The sequence below is a fragment of the Amia ocellicauda genome, chromosome 9, assembly GCF_036373705.1.
Source record: "Amia ocellicauda isolate fAmiCal2 chromosome 9, fAmiCal2.hap1, whole genome shotgun sequence".
NCBI classification, from domain to species: domain Eukaryota; kingdom Metazoa; phylum Chordata; class Actinopteri; order Amiiformes; family Amiidae; genus Amia; species Amia ocellicauda.
In genome coordinates, this window is record NC_089858.1 from 19,965,073 (window position 1) to 19,986,939 (window position 21,867).

Genomic DNA, 21,867 nt, shown 5'->3' on the forward strand with positions numbered 1-21,867 from the left:
CCTTCCTGCATAATAAAACCTGACAACTACGAGGATGCATTTCCAAATAGCTTTCTGCATATATGCACCTCTATAACTGATTCTGTTGTCAGACAAAAGTAGGTTATTTAAGCAGAGTTCTTGCTTTAACAATCTATACACAGATGTGAGTAAGCCAAACAAGAACGTGTTACAATCACAGCTTGGAATAAAAAATCATCCACTCCTTTTTAGTAGACCAAGTTGAAGATTTCAGATTCATAGCTTGTCTACATTTCTTACAGAAATAGGTGGAGAAAAAAAAAAAGACAATTGTCATTTTTCTTAATTGCTGTCTGCTAGGCGAGATATTTTCTCATGTTGCATTACTTCACAGTTCTTAAGTGGATCCTGAAAAATGGATTTGCTAATTTTGAAGTTTACACTTTCTTACTTTGTTCTAGCCTTCCTTCTTTCTTTCTTTTTTAAATATAGTACATCGGAACTTAAAAAAAATAATAAACGAGAACTAAAAACCTATGATACACAGGGCCGATTGCTAAATTTTGAATAAAATATACAGAGTTTTACTGTATTTCCAAGAAAGCAGCATGACAGAACAGCCTTTGTTCTTTGTCTTAGAGAAAGGGCTTCAGATGGATGAAAAAAGTGTCCTAAACATTTGAGATTCTCCACTGGGGGAAGGAGGCAGTATAATGAAGAGTCACAACCAGATGATGCACATTTTAAACACACACATCATACATTTTATGTAAATTGCACCAAAATCCACAAATATCCACCCCAGAAGTCACTATTTACTTTAACCAGGCCTTGACGTTAGTCCCCTTAGCTAACAGGCACAAGATATCCATTCCCTAGTGAAATGTATCTGGAAGCCTATGGCACAGTAAATTAATCTATATAATGCCCTGAAAGAGCTCCCTTCTTCACAGTGTTAACTGCCAAGACCTCAGAAGAACAGGGCTGTGCTGTGAATCAGACAGCTTCTTTTTTTTCCTCCCCTCCACATTTAACAAAAAACTACCTGCTTAAAATAACTTGCACAATCAGTGCATCATTGTAGCACAGGATTTAATTCAGACTGTAAATAAAACTGCTACTAAATCATCTTTACATTCATCATATCCGCAAAAGAAACAGCTTGTTTTTCTCTTTTTTGCTAATTTTTTCCTACTATTTTTCCCCCCTTTTCCAAAGCCTGCATACTGACACATTTAATTTCAGGTTATCAGCACATCTGAATTACAGAAAACTGATGGGGATAGAGGCCAGGCCTCTCTGGACTGATTAGCATCATTTAAGAAAGCGTTCACTTGCTCGCTTCATCAGCTGCTATGGCTCCAAGATGGGTGGCCTTTTAGCATTAGAAGTCAATATCAAGTAATCTCATTTGAATTAAATATGGACAAAACTCTCCATGATTATGGTTATCTTACACTTTTTTTCCCTTCTTTTTCCGAAGCAACGCCCAGGGTCCTTTTAAATGCTGAGATGATACATGCATATGTAAGGAATCAAACAATGTATTTTTTTAAAGGTAAAAAAATAAATAAAGGGAAAACATTTTTTTAAATTAGATAAGCCGTGCAAATGGCTTAAAATTTTGTAAAGCTTTGAGAAAATCCTTCTTATGGCTGCAATCCTGTGCCAAAAAGTTCATCTGGCCTGTAAATTTAAGCATGGATTACAAATATTCAAATCATGAGCTTACTGTTCAAATAAACATTTCCAACAGGGAGAAAGTTGCAAGGCATACACTTTCAATATAATTCCTCCCCCATCACCCCCCTTGTAATATAAAAAAAATTAAGCAAAAGTGAATTCTTTGGTTTTAATTTTTGTGGAACTGAACAAATTTGCTTAATACCACCTTTAATTCATGTAATTGCAACCACCTATAAAATTACAGTTCTCAAAGCAAAGCAATGCTTTGTGCAGGACAATAGAGTACATTATTACAGTTTAAAGAAAAACGGCTTAAGTTGGTCAGCTGCTAGCCACATGGTAGTAATAATAGGACTGAAGTCACAATTATTTCAGCTTTATTCACCCACTGATCGCTTTTTTATCAGGAAAACATCCTCTACGTGGTGGGTACTTCTGAGGTGAAAATTTAAAATGAAAGAGACACAAACATTAAGTGCCAACAGGCGGAGTGTTGTGAGGAGGAAATACTTCAGACCTTCACCTTGACCCTGACCTTTTACTGTCTTTTAACATTAAACATTTGCAACTACCTTCGGAAAGATAAATGTGGCTTTTGATGACAGCCAGTGTTACTCGAGGATTAAAATAGCCCTCTCGCAGTGCTCCACATTAAAGTCTTCCACATTTGCAAAATTGCAAACAGATGCAACTCAAGTACCTGCAAATAATCTGCCAAGACCAATTTCAAAAGGGAGATTTCAAAATATGTGGAAGTCATTAGGACGAGTATTATTTTTGCAATGAATAGGCGCCAGGAGTGTCTCAAGAAGCAGATGGGTGCTACTTTTATTTATAAAAAGGCCAACGTATTATTCGATGATAAATGAAGATATATAAGTTGTATGAAACAATTACTTTAAAATATTGAAGTTTCAAAAGCTACTGGGAATGTCAACTTTCGTTTTTTTTTGCTTCAAACACAATCTTTCATCTTCTGTAAGTGTATTTTTTACAGAAGAGAAACACACACAAGAAAACATCTAACAACGGTGTTTAAAACTAAAAGAATTAATGCTTTTTTATCTAAATGAAAAGATGTTTCGTATTTTAAATCATTTGTTGTCTTTTTATAAAGCAGCTGTATCTGAAGTTTTCAGTTCTTGCAAAAGGAAGCCCTACATTTCTTTAGCTTAAAAACCTGAAATACAGTGCGAGGAGTCTAATTAAAGATGATTTTAACACAGAGCACAGCAACAAACTTCATTAGAATGCACATCAAACAGATGCCAAATGCTATTCTGCATGCATCTTTAAGGAAAAAAAGGAATAATAAATTAAAATTCATATTCGCCAATGCTGATTTCATTCTTTTTTATTTCAAATAAATATTTATATCAAATAAAATAAGATTAGTCAGATGAAAGGTTAGAGCTTTTAGAAGTAGAATGACAGTTTATCCCGAAATTTATCAAAATCATTGCCTTTAAACAATAAGCAGTCAATAGGATTCATAATTGCAACAGTAGGATGTATTTTAGGCATTTCAGTCAGAACAAACACACGCGCACACACACACTATTTTCATGTTTCAGGAATACAGTCATCTGTGTGAATTCAAGGAATGCAGTATATCGAACAATTTCTCTCAACCACCCATATTATTCTTTCCTGTCTCATTGTAGCTGGCAAAAGAAAATTCTGTAATTGAGTGGTACAGAACATGTGCCCTCCCTGCTCGAAGATGACAGATGGATTATAAAAACTTCAAAGCCGAGCATTTGGAGCACCAGGGGAGAGATAGTAGGTATTTGAACTATCATTCTTTACCCAGGAGACAATGGCACTGTGACATGGCGCATACATCAAGGAATAGTGCAACCAGATAGACATAATCTTTCTTTTCACTATATATTTAACATCCTGTTAAGAATAAGTTTCAGCCAAGCAAAAAGAGAGAGAGAGAGAGAGAGAGAGAAACAGTAATGTTAAGTGAACAGCTTGTGGGGCTTTAAGGTTAAACAGTTGCACTTTTTTCGGGTTTTCATTTTTGTTTTTTTTTTCTTTGGTTTTTAAGACAGGAATTACCTAACATAACTATGGAAGGTAACACACCCACCCTTTAAAGACAAATAAATCATATAAAAGAACTGTCTTAACCTGCAGTGTGTGCTTTCCTAAGAGGGCTATTTATATGCAAGTGAATGAATGTTCAAAATCACCTCTCAGAGCTTTCATGCTGCTTGATAGTAACTCTCTTAACAAAGGTGAGAAATCCTTTTAACCAAAATTTAACACTGTTCGTATTAGTTAGGTTTGTTTTTAGCTCAGCAGAGCTGTGTTTTTTTTTTGGTTGGATACTACTAGGATTTGAATAAAAAAGAACTGATATCTAAAAGACATTGCATACATAAGATGTTGTAGTGGCTTACACTAATAAGGGTTTCTTTTTCTTGTAAGGGTTTTGTGTGTGCGTGTGATGCTTATGAATGCAGAGCTCAGGAAAGATGTGCAACAGTGGCCACTGGTTACTCCTGAGTCTGTCGCCAACACGGGACATGAGAGATTCCCCTTGCACAGTAGGTCAGCAAAGGACTAATCAGTCTTGACCAGAGCAGTCACACCATTTAACCCTGGATACTTCCCAAACAGAGAGTTCAATCCTGCCAAAATGTGGGGAGATTTAGTAATGTTGATAGAATATTCCACTGGGGATCAAGAAAAGTATTTATTAATTGTGACCTGAAATGGAATGGACACTATTTTTCACTCAGAATAAGTAGGCCTACATGTCAAAAACAGTGAAAAGACATCAACCAGGTAAGAGTTTTTGCCAAAAAGAGGACATATCATAACCTATCAATAGGTTACACTGTGGTTTGACTGCAGGTGGATTCAGTCAAAACCAATCATTGGTAAAACTCAACTGAAGGAACACCTGTTTATTCTGGAATCATATGTACACTCACCTAAAGGATTATTAGGAACACCTGTTCAATTTCTCATTAATGCAATTATCTAACCAACCAATCACATGGCAGTTGCTTCAATGCATTTAGGGGTGTGGTCCTGGTCAAGACAATCTCCTGAACTCCAAACTGAATGTCTGAATGGGAAAGAAAGGTGATTTAAGCAATTTTGAGCATGGCATGGTTGTTGGTGCCAGACGGGCCGGTCTGAGTATTTCACAATCTGCTCAGTTACTGGGATTTTCACGCACAACCATTTCTAGGGTTTACAAAGAATGGTGTGAAAAGGGAAAAACATCCAGTATGCGGCAGTCCTGTGGGCGAAAATGCCTTGTTGATGCTAGAGGTCAGAGGAGAATGGGCTGACTGATTCAAGCTGATAGAAGAGCAACTTTGACTGAAATAACCACTCGTTACAACCGAGGTATGCAGCAAAGCATTTGTGAAGCCACAACACGTACAACCTTGAGGCGGATGGGCTACAACAGCAGAAGACCCCATCGGGTACCACTCATCTCCACTACAAATAGGAAAAAGAGGCTACAATTTGCACAAGCTCACCAAAATTGGACAGTTGAAGACTGGAAAAATGTTGCCTGGTCTGATGAGTCTCGATTTCTGTTGAGACATTCAGATGGTAGAGTCAGAATTTGGCGTAAACAGAATGAGAACATGGATCCATCATGCCTTGTTACCACTGTGCAGGCTGGTGGTGGTGGTGTAATGGTGTGGGGGATGTTTTCTTGGCACACTTTAGGCCCCTTAGTGCCAATTGGGCATCGTTTAAATGCCACGGCCTACCTGAGCATTGTTTCTGACCATGTCCATCCCTTTATGACCACCATGTACCCATCCTCTGATGGCTACTTCCAGCAGGATAATGCACCATGTCACAAAGGTCGAATCATTTCAAATTGGTTTCTTGAACATGACAATGAGTTCACTGTACTAAACTGGCCCCCACAGTCACCAGATCTCAACCCAATAGAGCATCTTTGGGATGTGGTGGAACGGGAGCTTCGTGCCCTGGATGTGCATCCCACAAATCTCCATCAACTGCAAGATGCTATCCTATCAATATGGGCCAACATTTCTAAAGAACGCTTTCAGCACCTTGTTGAATCAATGCCATGTAGAATTAAGGCAGTTCTGAAGGCGAAAGGGGGTCAAACACAGTATTAGTATGGTGTTCCTAATAATCCTTTAGGTGAGTGTATATCTCTGAAAAACAAAGAGTGAGGTGAATGTTTTATAGTGCTGCCTTTTGCTTATGCAATGCAGCAAAAAGGTACATACTAATATATATAAGATCAGCAATCCTGAATTATGGAATCTCAGGGAGTGAGATGCTTTCACACAGATTGGTTGAGCATAACCCACAGGTTCTCACTGGTGTTTATGGCAAGCCATGGGATGAGTAAGGGTGCTCACATGCTCGTCACACCAGTTTGATGCTACATTTTGCTGTTTCTTTCAGATGTTCCTGAAATGGACACAAGCACATGTTCTGCTATGTTTGCAGCTAATTGTTAAGGTTCAGATGACAGTCTACTCTTTACAACACAAAGTGTTTGTTCTTCATCCAGGTAATACTTGAACAGATGTCATATGGTATCTCTTGAAATGGACGAGCTTCCTGCTGACAGTCAGTAGCACGAAAGCCAGAGCCTTGAACAATACCAGATAGTATCTACCAACATCCCATTAGCCAACTTTTATCCACTTTCAAATAGCTTTCATTAACCTCTTGTTTGTGGCAGGGTTGCATGGAGTCTTACCTTTCCTCTGGCCTGCAATTTTTCTAATAGTGAGCAGTCATGCGCACACCATGCAAATGCAATGCCCAGTTTGAGTCTGGGGGGGTGTCCATTTCCTTGTGGCAGGCCTTTGTACATACATATTAAGACTTTTCACAGATCCATACAGTTTACAGAACAGTGTTTGTTAACATGTTAAAGAGACCATTATATTTAGATCCAAACTAAACACCTCAGAGTGGAAGTACAAGTTGTACAAGTTGGTTTTGAATGTATTGGAATTGCACCTTGTTTGGAAGCCTCTATCATTGGAATATAAACCCTAAATTTAAACACCCTATTATTAAGAAACTGAATTAATTACAAAGTTTTAAGCTTAAAATCAGACAGTACCTTGACCTGCCTTAATGGGAATGACTTTATTGTTTTGCTCACACACTCTAAAAGAGATTCTGTTTTCAAATTAATTATGATGAAGACGATTATTATTATTATTATTATTATTATTAAGAAATAGAATAAAAGGAAGAAGAAGGAAAGCAAAAATATTGTTTCCTTCGTGCAGTGCACAATACTGAACAGCTATTTATGGACCTCTCATGAGAAGCTGATCTCTTCTTTCCCCCTACTTTTCAAAGCCCAGTAGCATCTATAAGCAAGAATGGAATTTAGTCATTCTCATTACTAACTATGCAGTTTGATTAAATAGTACAGAAATGAGACTGAACCTCCATAATTAAGATCACTTTCCAGATTACCACTGACAACAAAAGCTAAGAGAATAGCAGCCTCCAGAAAGGGAAATTGGATGAAAGAGAAAATAAGGAAATGCATGACCTCCTGTCTCTAGCAAATAAAAGCCACACCACTATTAAATATTGTACTCAGCGGCAAACTGACCCTACAAAGGACGCACTTTCAGGAGACTACATACAATGCAAACAAACAGCAATGAAGCATCAAAGTCTCCGAAAGATTAAACAAACAAACAAAAACTTTCGCAGGCAACTTTACGTTTCTTTGAGAAGCAGACACTGTTATATATAATAAATACATATTTTAATCTTAAACTTATTCAGATGTGGGTTATTATTCTATCAGTACCCTTTACTGTGGAAAAATACTGAAATGTAAATACTAGTGCTACCTAAATACAGTTTAGACCTACAACTAATCCTAGTATTGAGAACCTTTTTGTTTTCTTTCATCCAGTTCCTCCCTTAAATTTAATTTTCCTATACATGAAAAAGTAAGCCATTAAACTTATAATTCCACATGATAGTAGGAACCTTAAAGCTCCCTGAGGCAAAGGCAATCAGAGTATGTATTTTTCCCAAAAATCCCAGGATATGTCCAGATACATTATAAACCCACAATGAAAAGTTAATTGAGCACCATAATGTTTTTTTTTTTTTTTTAAATAAGATTACTATCAAATGTTTCCAGCTTGACTATACAAGATAATGTTACTTTTTAATAAACATTTTCCAAGACAAATTGTCTGCATTTGGTAACCAATTCTGGTAGATGTAGTGGATGCAAGAAAATGCACTGTTTCAATGACTAATGATGACTTATCCAAGAATTCAGTTTTGTCTATCACTTCACATCTGTAAAATATCTGTAAAAATCATAGTCCTGAATGAATACATTACCAAACCAGTGATATTTGCAAACCCTCTCTGGTAAACTTAATTCATTAGGTAGCATGTCTGAACTATACTACAGGTGTCTACTAAAATGAAACTGCTGATTAAAGTTGTTCCAATTCAGTTCACTTGAAATCTATTTCTGCATTAAAATAAAATAAAAATAAAAAAATAGGTTGAAGTCTGCATTAGAGATGCAGGTTTAAAAACACAAGGTCCCCAAAGGAGAAATCCTCAAATAATTGAGAGCATCCTTGCAACTGAAGCTTGTTACCACAAAATCAAAGTAAAACAACAACTGTAAAAGAATGAAAAGCTATACAAGATGCAAAACGGGTTGGCACCAATAAAATTCAAGCACCGTTCAATGCATTGAAACCATACCACAAATTTCCAGGCTAACAAAGTTGATAATAGATTGCGTTCTTGGTCTGTGAATCATTAAAAAAGTGTGCAGTCAAATAATTGGAATAAGGTGCCCTCCACAGATAAAGCAGGGTGGAAATCCTGCACACTACTAATCCAAAATTGAAATAAGATGAATAGGTGGCAGTGGTGTTGTCAAATTCAGACCCCCAAACCTGAAGAAGGACAGATTTAAAAAACACAAAATCAACTTAATTGATGTACATACTGACTTGCAGGCTCAATACCCAGTTACAGCCCTTAAAGTCCTTGAATTTGAGTTACATCTGTTTTTGCCAAATATTTCAGATTTCAACAAAAGTTATGATGATGTTTTGCGTTATCAGACATTTACCAATCATTATTATTTTTTTTAATTTAGCAAAACAAAATTAAATCTACAAAATGACATAAAAGTCAACCTTTGAGTATCGCACACATACCTTTTGTCAGTACCTTGTATGATTTTTCCTCACCGAGTCATTTCACTTGAGATGAACTTTTGCCACGTATTCGTGTTTTAGATAAGATGTTTTTAAAAGGTTGGATGTCAGCGTGCACGGATTGTGTTTGCTGACATTTTATGTTGTTTTTCTCCCAATCACGACTATTGGTACAAAGAAGAAGAGTGTGAGATAAAAGAAAGGCAAGAAAGGGAACATGGAAGTGAGAGAAATAAAAACTGTTACAGGTGATCAAGCCCAAAAACAAAAAATTAAAATATCACAAGAAATTGTAAAAAGAGAAAAAAAAAATCCTTGTAAGAGCAACAACACGAATGAGAACATCTTAAGACTTAAAAGGTGTGTAAGGTAGCTGAGTGTCTAGGGACTTCTCTCAAAAAGCCCTTTTTAAATTCAGCTCCATAATAATATGTATAAATAAAGATGAATTCCCTAAAGTAAATACTATTTAGTTCATACCTTGAGTTTCAGTTAAAAGTATTTCACATGGAACTGACAAATCTACTTCAACAGTATGAGTTCTCTCATGTATATAAATTATTTACTGCAATATGCCTGTAGGTTGTATCTTATTGGAGGAGGCTCAGGTGAACATCGATCCCTTGGTAACTAGTGTAGATATATATCTTTTTTTTTTTTTTGCTTTGGTATTTAATTCATACATTGGTTTAAATCCAAATAAATAAATTAGACAATTACAGTGAGAGCACAAACTATCAAATGTAAGACCAGAAGAAATCTTGATTGACATATGAAAGAACATACGTGGAAGATAGTCTTCTTGCTTGTTTGTCAGTTTTATTTTTTTATTTGTTTGTCATTCATCTTCAGCCCTGATATGCATATTTCATCTCTCTCTGAACTTCATATTTACTGGCAAGTTCCCGAATTACATCTCACTCCATCACTAAATAAAATATTGCTTTCCAGTGTAACTCCTGCACTGGTATATTTTACCTTTTTTTCTAAAAGGACTCCTTCATAGTCCTAATGATGTTAAAACCAAGCAGGAACTCTTTAGAATCCCACTTGCCAGAAATGTGTTTTGGAAGCGTTCCTTAGGCTCCAGGACAAATAGTGCATGTCACAGATTTTAGAAAAAGTGATATTTTTAATATAACCTTTTAACAGCTCTGCACCTTTAAATGGCATTCTTGTACTACTGAAGCACTAGGTGACTCCTACCTTCACAGAAGGATTTGTGTTAAAATCTTGGAATGCCAAGGCAGAGGAACGTACGAATTCAGGTTTTTGCTAGAGCAGCACTTAAAACAGTAGTACATGCTTAGTATCTTTCAAGTTTTGCTCTAAACCTAGCTTTGAAATTAGTCGCATCACAATTTTCTTTCACATATGTAAGACTTGGACACATTTTTTAAATATATATATATATATATATATATATATATATTTGTTTTTTTTAGTAAAATGTGTTTAAAAAAATAAGCGAAGAACAAATTCAAAAGAAAAACCTAGGTTTACCTAGGTTACACCAGGATTCAGACTTTTCCAATTTATCATATATCTTTGTTTCACTTGAAATTCATATACACTGTAAAAAAAAAAAAGTGCAACATACTATCACAGTGCAGTTTATTACTGTCTGTATTAATACCGGACCTTCTTTTATCAAGACGGATACAGGAATCTCTAACAGCTTATTCAGAATAGTCCGAAGATACGATTTAAGTACATCATCTTTTTATACGATCAAGCTCCCTCTCTGGTAAGGAGATGTTAATTCATAGGGCTTGATCTGTCTCGGAGCAGAAAGACGCCAATGCTATCATTATCAGCCAAATCAACCAGGCGTTTAATGGTGGAATCAGGAGACATTTGCTCTCCACTATCACAGTGACATCATTACTGAAAGAATCAACAGCAGGCACAGCCTGTCCACAGGGGGCAGAAAAACAATATAGCAGCTAAAGATATGGCATCTTGTAATGGAATTAAATATGCACTTGGAAATATACCTGTGAAAGCATTCCCTAACCTGGCATTGTGATAAAACTTTGCAACTATATACACAGGGAAAAACAGCCCTACCTTAGCTTAATAGCAGCAGTGTGCTACTTGTGTCTTTTTTCCCCTCTTCATTGAAGCTAATACCTAATACCAAAACATTTTGACACACGATCTTGGCTGATATTTGCAGAGCAATGTCACAGTGATGTTATGACTGTTTAACATTGTCTCTTGATAAAAAATAATCACCGTTTTGTTAATATATCCGTTTTTAACCTCTGAGCTCAAATGGAAACACTTACCCCCTAGTCACAGACCTCTCATGCAAGCACTCCTAAATGGCTCCTCTTCTGTATTGTCATTTTTTTATACCAGGTTTTTTTTCTCTTTTATAATGATAGGCCCTTCAAATCTAGCCAAACTGCAGGACAAATAACATTTCATTTACTATGACACTTACATTTAATCGAAAACGGTAATATCAGCTTTTTAACCTTCTGCTGCTAGAAAAGGGGAAAAAAGAAAAAACAAGTGCAATTTAATTAACCATTAACAAAAATATTCTCAACATCCTAAACAAGCTTAAAAATGAAGTACAGGTTTCTCAACCCCTGATATGTGATCTGTAATTAAAAATAAATAAATCTTTAAATACAATTGTCCAACAAATCCGTAACCATACTCTACAAATCTAACTGTTGCGGATTAGAAATTGTCAAAATATTTGCAACAGAGGGATTCTAAAAGATGAGCGTGCTGTATTCTACAAAAGACTCATCTTCCTTGTGTAACAAGTATACGATATGAGTGTAGACAGAAAACCTAAAATCCCTGAGGCTAAAAAAAATCCTGCTATTGTAGTAATAACCCGTGAGACCAGTCTGGGAATGTACAGCTTTGAGAAGCACTTCTCATCCTATTTGTAGTTATGCCACTGATGTACTATGCAGGTCACTTACTTTGCAGTAAGTTTAAACCCTTTAAAAACATGCTGAACTTCTTCACAAAATTTGGTTCCCTGTTATGTTTTTTTTTTTTTTCACAAGGCAAGTTTCATTAAAGATCCAATTATGCAAATCAAGTCCAGGAGAGGCAGCGAATATGCAGTATAATAGTGTACAGTAATAGTTCAATACAATATACTGCACCGGGCAGATTTACGAGGCAACATAACTGGTACGCCTCCATCCTTTTCAGAAACCTCTTGATCTTAATTAAAGGTGCAGTGTCCTCTTTTTACACAGCCATCTTGTTGAAAACCTTTAAAAACAGACGACCCACAGTAATGACAACTGGTTGCAAACAAACAAGTTTGTAATGTAAAAGACAACTCAATCTACCTAAAGACATCTTATCAACCAGATACCCTTAATTAAAGTTGCTTTATTATTGAAAAATACCCACCACTATTTTAAGAATGTCTGAGTCTAAAATAAATCTCACAATGCTGTGATTTAAATCCTGTGATTGATGTGCGGTTGCCTATTTGTGTAAATCTCTTGTCTAAAATGACATGGCTGTAATTTGTGCTCCTCAAAAGATCAAAGCAAGTTATTTAGACACAATGTATTACAAATTTAAATCCAAATTGGCCACTTTAAGAAAGACAAAAAAAATGTCTAAAGGAAAATAAAGGTTTTGTAATACCGAACTAGTTCTTTCTTAGATAAAATAGACATTATTTATTTGAAAAGAAATATTCAAATGGATTAGACAAATTCTCCTATAAAAATACTATCAATCAAATTTATCTCTCTTATATTCCGGGATTTTGGTTTAAGTTTGGGAAGCTTTAGAAGCCACTCATGTAGAAAAATGGCATGGTCCGACTGTTAACTGCAGGCCCGGCCTTAGCGGGTGGGTAAAGTAAGCAAATACCTAGGGCGGCAAAACTCAGGAGCGGCAAAATTCAGGGGCGGTGACATGAACAAAAAAAAATTGAATCATTACATTCCAATATATTGTGATATATCAGATTCGATCTCTTAAGAAAAAAAAGATGCAGGAGACGAACCTATGACCCCAAAATGAAATTCAATGGTTGACTTGCCATCATTTCAATAGAACACGAACTTGTACAAAACCTGGATCTGAAGGAAGCCCTGCATGTCTTTGCAGCAAAAAAGCCACGACAAATAACGTCCTCATAATTTTAAGGTAATACTGTCTTCTTACTAAAACTGTTCATCATTTCGGTAATTTTATTGTATTATCAACATGATTTTGTGTTAATTAACTGATTTAGAGTTGCGTTTGTGTGTGTGTAAATGAACGGGAGGGGAGAGGGCGCTATGTTTATATCTTGCCAATAGGAGGGCGGCACGTTTATATTTTGCCTAGGGCAGCATTATGTGTAAGGCCGGCACTGGTTAACTGCTCATCTTTTTTCAAGGTTGTGCAAATGGTTCCAACTTAACTCCTTCAATTATTAAATAACAACATCAATCCAACTCTTCAGGCTAGGGATCCATATTGATCTTTCTGTAAACTCTAAGGAAAGAGAGGAATGAGTCGGGTATAGCTGAACAGAGTTACAACCAGAGTCTGCTTTGACTACCCTATCTAAAATTATAGAAAATAAGCCTACAAGAATCCTACAGAATGTGATGCAGTCAGCAGTTGTGTACAGACGTTGACAACCAACAACATCTGTGAATTGCATACTGTGCAATTGTAGAGTACAAACACTTATTTTATTGGAGCATTTGTTACTTTGTTTGTTTACTTTCAACACCATTTTATAATTAGCATCCACAACAAAAACATATTTTTCAAAAGTTCTTTCAGTATAATTATTAATACAGCTACATGTTGTCCTTGAAACCAGTACATGACCAGTCAATCCAATCAAAAATACTTGTATTTAAGATGCTTTGGTGACTTCAGATGGTTGTCAGTTATCTGGGTACCTCTTATTTACGTTGTTTCTAATTTAGAACATTAAAAGGAGTTAAATGATAAGTATATAAATTGAGCAACATAGCACTTATCTATGTAAATCATTTCATACCACTGCTCATATTTTTCACTCCTTCATTTCCTACACTTTGGATCAATCTGGAAAATAAAAACTTTACATTCCATAAATATCTGTGGGACATTAGGAGTTCATTAAGAATGACATCAGCAGAGTTTTCTTAATCCTGAGATTCAGTCATTTGAAAGAGTTAGTCAGATACAAACAGACTGTACAACATGATTTGTTGAACCTTACAATACAGAGTGATGAAAGATGACTGATTGAACATTACCACTCAAAACATTATGGAGCAACAATGATCTGTCTCTATCTGTGACAAATGTTCCTCTTATTCACCCTGTTAGGGTGTGCTAACATGCTCTTTTCTTTCCTTTTCTCTTTTAAACAGCAGTATAAAATGACAAAGTAGATTTTTTAAAATGGGTAGACCTTTTCTTTCCATCAACAACAGTTATAACACAAAGTGAATGAATTAGGAAAATGTACCATGTTAAGGATACTTATCACTTACTATTTACGCCAATGGTTTCCAACATCATTCAGATATTACACTATATAATCAAAACAACCTTTCCTTTCAAATATTCCTTAATTTTCCCCAAATATAAAGGAAATAATAAGGGAAGATCAAACCTTGACTTAATGGCTATAAAACTATGACTCTTCTAAACACCTCCCTGTGGAAACTAGTTAGATAAGGTGGACGTTATGGTTAATAATAACATATGACCTACAAGACACAATGCTTCACATCAAACTGAAGTTTGGCTTATCAGAGCTGCTGTTTCCCTTTAAAAATCCATGCACAAAATCTGACACCCTTTCTGTGATTTCTCCAGTTTTCAGATGTATGCTGTGAGTGTAAAAGAAACCAGGATCCAAACAGTCAAGGAGGTAAAAGTGTGAGACCTTATGAGCCAGTTGGGATCCACTATACATATCAAATAATAACTAATCTCTACCCTTTCCAGTGATACCATCCCATGGAGGCCTGATTGTCTTGTGCATCTGGAAGACAATTTCAACCAATTAAAGACTGTAGAATCAGTTAAGTGTGGAATGGCTGTTTGATCACGTCTCTCCACTAGATTCACTTCACTGGTTTCAGATTGACTGCATTAAAAGTGGTCTAGGTACAATACATTTTATTTTTTCTATTTTTGTCTGCTTTTTTTTGTTAAGTTACATATTTCATGCACTGGTTAGATATGGTTTACAATGAATATCACAAACATCATGATTTTTAAAGGTTCAAGAAAAGCACTATTGAACTAAATATGAAACTACTGCCTTATAAGTATTTAAAATATAATAAATTAAACTATTTCTGTCAGGATTGTGGTCTAATGAGCATTTGTTTACTTTGTGTCAATAGACACAAAGTGTGAATCTTAAATGTCAGACTTTGATAAAGTGGTATAAGTGATCAACCCCTTTTTATTGCATTCTGGTATGCATTTTGTTTTTACGTGTTTACAAACAATATGTAATCTTTAATCCAATCAAATCAAACCATGTATAAAACAAGATTTGTAATGCATTTGTAAAAAATTGATTTTATTCTAACCACCTCTACAAAAATATGATGGATTAACACTAGGGAAACATTGGTAATGATAATTGTTTGTCCGTAATATGTCACAATAGTATCATGGTTATCAGTGTCATGGTTTTGTTGTTGTTTGGTTTTGTTCTGCAGAAAAGATACACATGCACCATGCACAAGGATTAATACATCGATATGTTTGCAGGTAACAAGACAGACAGACAGACAGACAGACAGACAGACAGACAGGCAGATAGCTAGATAGATATACAGACAGATAGACAGACAGACACACAGATAGATTTTTATATTCACCCAACCTTTACAACACACATATGCTTGTCTCTATGAATGTTCTGTAAATAAAAACATATCATTTATTGTACATTCTTTAAACAATATGGTATAAACTATGAATACTCAAAATATTTGTAGCATACTTCCCAATAGCATAGCAGTGGGTCTGGTAACATTTATCTTCCCCATATCACATTACTCCATAGATTTATCTTCAGTAACCACTTCGTCCTTGTTGGCAACTAATTGCACATTGTATGTTTTGTTTCATTCAGGTATAGGCTCTATAAATATGTTGAGACAGTTTCATGTCAAGTACATATAATGGGGCACGAACATACCTTTGTTCCAAAAATAGCAGGTAAAGGGGTTGCATTTTTAGATTTTGAAACTAAACTGACTCCTATCCATCGCAATTTCTAGTGATTTCAAAAAAAAAATCAAGAGAGCTGACAAAAATGTCTACGCCCAGACACAATTACAGACATAATATCCGCCTAACAAATACCGTTAAACAATGACTACCATTTACATATACATCTGCACAAGCTATTCGTCCCTTTCCTTTTACAATGAATCCAAGGAAAAAACAGTTATCTCATTTCAACTTTGCGGAAGATGAAAAAAAAGAGGGGGGGAAAGTAAAACAATTAAGATATCCATTGTTTAATGTTTCCAGGAGCAGTATCCCCTTACAAGCATTGTCTTTTTAAGTTACTATCAAGTAGCCTCGCAGCACAAGCTGAGGAAAATCCATCTTTAAAAATAGGATCCGTTTCCCCCAAACTAACTCAAGGTGAGATTATACTGCAGGAGGATGTGTAACACCTGCATATACTACACCGGAGTTGCGAATTACCGCAGTTTAGCGGTGTTTCAATATTTCCTAATTATTATTGGTAAAACTGCAACAGATGGGTGCAGTGAAATCAGTATTTGATCCTATTCATCATCAAAGAAAAGCTCTTTTCATAAAATATGTGTTGTGCCCCGCCTACGACTTTTTTTCACAATACCTCATCCCTAACTAACTTAACTGATAACGTTGCATCAGAGCATCAAACCGGTCGTATTTATTGATTGTGATTTTTTTTTTACTTACTATATACCCAAGTGACACACAGCGTTGCTGCAACGTTACATTGTTACCTGGGTATGTGTCTATAAGTGCAGCGCATGTTGTTCTGTGCAATAGCCGTGATCACTGATCTGATTGTTATTAATGTGGTTCTCGAAAAGCCCCAGACTCACCCCCGGTTCTGTTAAACATGTCATTTCACATGCAATTAATACCGCAGTCTTGGAAGCTCGTCTTTCCCTTCAATCGAAAAGATACAGTTGCTCTCCGTATCCCTGCAACTTTTTTTCTCTTTTTTTTCACAAAAGCATTATCATTACCCCAAGCTACTTCAGTAGCAACTGTAGCTAATTCCCTTTTATTTTCTGAAGCGATTTTCTTGTTATTGTTGTTTTCTGGATAAAAGGTTTTAAACCCTGATATGACATTTTACTTCACAGTTGTTGAATGCCATAACGTTCCTCAAAGCATAATGCAGGGCTTCTTCTATTCATAAGAGGTCGATCACAACACAAAATGGCAGGTCTCTCAGGCACTTCCATCTCACAAGTTTTGACACATGGCATGCACCAGATAACTTTGATCCTAATTTCCCAACCATCTGTATTCAGGTTAGCTGAAATGCTGCACAAAAACCCCTTGGGGTATTGCGAGAAAGTTTCCAAAGAAGAATCTAAAGAGGAAAGTTTGATCCCTCCGTTTCAGGAGCAGCAGCTATCTGGTGCACATCTTAATAACATGGGAATGATAACTTTTACTCCAATCTGTAGCGGTATTAATGAAATATTTAACTCTCTAAGAAGTACCGATTGTAAATGGCATAAAAAAGCATCTAAGATGTCTTAAGTAAGTTCTACAGCGCCGTTCAATGGCTTCTCGGTTGCTTTCATTATATGTCTGCTTTTTCCCCTGACAGCCCTGCATGCAAACGTCACTGCTATGGATATTTAATTATACTGTATTTTTTAATCACGGTAGAAAACAGGCCCCACTGTGATGATTTAAGAGGAACCAAAACAGTCCAAACTGACTTTAAAAGCGCACAGGCGCTGCGAGAAACCCCATCCGAAAAAAGCCTAAAATAGTCCAAAAGCTTTGGCACTTCTTACCTTCAGATTTAAAGCAACGCGGAGAAGAAACTCCTGCACGTAAACGAAGCGTTGTAAAAGCTTGTGTTCAATGAATAATGAAGCATGTCCACATGATTGACTTGATCATTTTCTTGGGGCTGGGGGGGACAAGTGCGCCCTGGACCTGTTCCGAATGCCCGCTCCAGCCTGCCCGTCTAACTGGACCCAACGCATCCCGGGCGGAGAGGGGTTTATTTTATTCTGTCTCTTTGCGGGATAGACGTGTGCATTGATACTGATCACCCGGCATCACAAGACATTTCCATCTTTCAGCTTGGACTCCCCCTATCTGGTAGGTGAAATGCATTGTACCATTAAAAAAAAGCACTCCATTGTCGTCTTCGGCATAATTCACAGCAACTAGATAGGTCTTGCGGCATTTAGCTTTGATGAGCCCAAAAGCTCAGCCCTGATATAATAACCTACAACAGAATAATCTCTAATCGTCCATTTTTCCCGTGTGTGGCAACTGAAAACACATTTACCACCACGCAGCTTGGTCCTGACCTTGAGCTCCTGTAAACACACTTATTAAAATCTGCCTATTCTCCAAGAACCCACTCACATTGTCAGTCTTCTTCCCAGACACCGCGCATCATTTGCCTTTGATACCTGCCGTCTCACATCTACTAATCGCTTCTGTTTCAGTACAGAGAGTTAAAATAGCCTTCCTTACCTTTTCTGAGAACTAGTTCAAGTCTTTTTTCTTCCCAAAAAACTCCAGGGTGAATCTGTGCAGACAGCGCGTCCCAGGCATCAGTCACAGCTCCGGCGTTTAGGAGAAGTAATCAGCGATCAAATGACGCTGATCTGCACTGTAACCTTGTGGCGGATTTCATGTAAATAAGCCAGTTATGTTGCCAATCGTATGCATACAAAGGTCCACAGAAGAGCGTTTTTAATATATAGATAGATAGATAGATATTCCCCTACGAGCAAGCTTTATTCTGATGCTTTGCTTAAGAAGGAGCGCTGTTTTGAACAATAGAAAATGCCAATCTGTTTGCAGAAAGGGGATTTTAATTAAGCACGTAGCTGGCTATACAAATTAGCACGCCGCAATAAACTTAAACATGAGCAAAGCTGTCCCGGGGATTGCAAGGTTGTAAGCAACTTGAAAATAAAAGGTGTTTCGATGAGCTTTGCAATTTAGACCTAAAACTTTTTTTTGCTCAACTTCAGGCGCGTTTTGTTCGGGGTGCAAAGAAGACGCACCAAAATGCTCAAATGTGGATGGTATGATGGGTTATGTTTCTATAGCAAAAAAAAAAAAAAAAAAAAAAAAAGCTGAATAATGCAATTATAGATTCAGTGTCCCAGAGTTGACAAAAGCTAGTGCTTCAATAGAGTCTTTGTTAGGGGATTATATAATGATTGTGGTGTAATTATGGGAAAAAGGCTTTGGTAATAATAAAAAAAAGTATCCAAATACACCAATAGGCAGCTTGTTTTAAAAGAATATGCCGGCATGTGACATGAGGACGTTGATAACAAACCAGAAGGATTTGGAAAGGTTGACAAAGAAGAGAGACAGGGATGCGCATGATTAGAGGCAATGCAGACGGATTGATTATTCAAAATGTCGAGCCACAGGGACACTTTAAACATTGATTCAGGTAAAACTGGATTCTCAATAAATCAGGACGGGAATTAGTTCCCGAGGGTGAGGCTGACAAACAGTTTTTACTTTACATACAATACAATCCTATTGCGCTAAGACAGTTATATCCGAATTGCGCTCATGCAAAGTACAGGATCCTGCAAGTGTTGGTAATTTTCATTCATTTTTTTCTTTCTCATATCCTAGATGTTGTTCACGCAGAAAGGGTTCAATGCTTAAATGTTCAGTCTGATCCGCTCTTATAAAAGGACCCCCTAGCTGAGAAGGCAATTAAGGACGATTATTTAATTGGACGTTAAACTCTTCAGGATGTGGGATGTTAAAAGGCAAGTTGGAAAAGGGGAGATTTCTTCAAAAGCCGGTTTATGTTGCCTAGCATGTTTTCAATGTAGTCGTGATCTATGATGAAGTTCATTAGTTACTATTGGTCTACATCTAACTAAGATAAATAAAAAGCTCACGGAATAAGACCAATATAGCCTGTCGTTTATTTGCACTAGACAGTAGATGGTTTTAAAAAAAAAAAAGTCGTTCACAGTCATTATTCACTATGAAAATCAGATTCCCATGCCTCCACTTAAATGTTTAGGAATTCAGACTGCATTTTCCAGTTTGATGTGTATGAAATTCTTTTTTGAACAAATTCCAAAATAAAAGTTTGTCTCTAAAGAAATTAGCATAACCATCCCATCAATAATATCGCTATCTCTATGGGCATGATAACTAAAGCAGTAGGGGTGTCCCTTTTTGCAATTCTTCATGGATCAACTGAGTATTTTGCAGTTTTCTTTTGAACTTGTTATAGCAAAGTCAAGTGATTCTTTATCAGTGACAGCCTTGACAAAGAAACGGGGATGGGAAAGCAGGTCAAAAGGAAGTCGCCATATGGACTTAAACATGCAAATTTAAGCAATATAGTGGGGGATATCCAATATATATAGCTACTGTTGGCAAAGCAAGCTCTTTTACAATGCTGGCTGAATTTTTGCATATGTGGAAGAGAAAAAGAGATTTCTTGTTTGTGACATTATTTTCTTATGTCCTTTAAAGTTTTGACTGTCATAAACTCCACATACTGTTTCTTGAGTGAGAAAATAAGGACCTATGAAATATAAAAGGATGCAAATAAAACTATATTAAACACTTGCACTTTTTATAGTCTTTAATGCTGCAAAATGTTTATCTTTTTATGGCATACACTATGAAAAAGTTCAGCAAATACAGTATGACAGATACTGCTTCCTACCCGAGTTAGGCTCCTTATCTTTAAAGTATAAAAAGTTTAGAAGTCTTACTATGAATGATAAGAAAACATGCCATATAATGTTCTCTCTTGAGTCATTTTCAAACCAAAGTATTAATGATTCTCAAATGTATTATACTAGGTTCATCTTCACAGCAACAGGTGTTCCAGAGAAGCTGAACTTGAGAAAGACTAAGGTATAAGGGTCAGGAGTTAAAACAAGACACCATTCATGCAGACATGGTCACTAACCGGTCAGTCTCTCAAATGACAGGTTTTAAAATGAGAATACTAATAACTAATTCGTAGTTAGTAAACAATACATTCGTACTTCTAAAAGCTTTCGTTCAACTTGCTCTGCACAACTTTTTTTTCTGAACTGGTACATTTCCACTTTTTAAAATTGGTATCGCTTAACGGAAGGAGGAACATGTCGTTAGCAGAAAATACAAGATATTACACATTATTTCTCTGAGCTCTTTTTTCTTAAGCAGTTTTGTTACAGTGGTATTCCCTAAGGTCACCCCTTTATAATACAACTTGCTGCAACTGTACCCAAGTTATTTTATTACCTTTATTGCTTTTGTGCAAGTGCAGATTTAAAATAATAAATTAAACTGTTTCTCTATTTTTACTTAATAGGAAACAATTAAAGAGACAGAAAGTTAAGGGCTATAGGATGACAGAGCAACATAAAGACAGACTGATATAGATAGAGAGACTGATATTTGTATTGCATGGGCTATCCTATATCTAAACGTGATTTCTATATAGTACTGCCTATTGAGAGTTTCCAGTAGTTTTATATTTGTTGTTTCTGATCATAAAAGGTTCCAACTGTACAGTACAGTCTAATCTGATACAACCAATATGTTTAAGTATGAAATTTACTTTAATGATCCAAACAAAATTGGAATTATTATTATTATTATTATTATTATTATTATTATTATTATTATTATTATTATATAATTAATACACATATACATTAAAAAATAGTTTCTCAAAGTAATGTTTATGTAAAAATAATACATTGTTTAGCAGAAACAAAAATCAGAAAATCCCTTAATTAGCACTTGAATTCAAATCACTGCCACATCTCAGGGCTTTAATGCCTATACTGAAGATGGTTCT

At 36.0% G+C, this 21,867-nt stretch overlaps 1 protein-coding gene across 3 annotated transcripts in view; it reads right to left on the reverse strand.

Moving 5' to 3' along the window:
* Nucleotides 1-19,072, reverse strand: part of znf536 (zinc finger protein 536) — a 161,431-nt gene extending 142,359 nt beyond the window's left edge. For 2 of the 3 annotated variants that reach the window (XM_066713679.1, XM_066713681.1), the window contains exon 1: nucleotides 18,546-19,072. The gene's annotated coding sequence lies outside the window, so the exon portion shown is untranslated. Of the gene's footprint in view, nucleotides 1-17,848; nucleotides 18,364-18,545 lie in introns of those variants that run through there. The other variant, XM_066713680.1, reaches the window with a different exon arrangement.
* Between the last annotated feature and the right edge of the window lie 2,795 nt (nucleotides 19,073-21,867).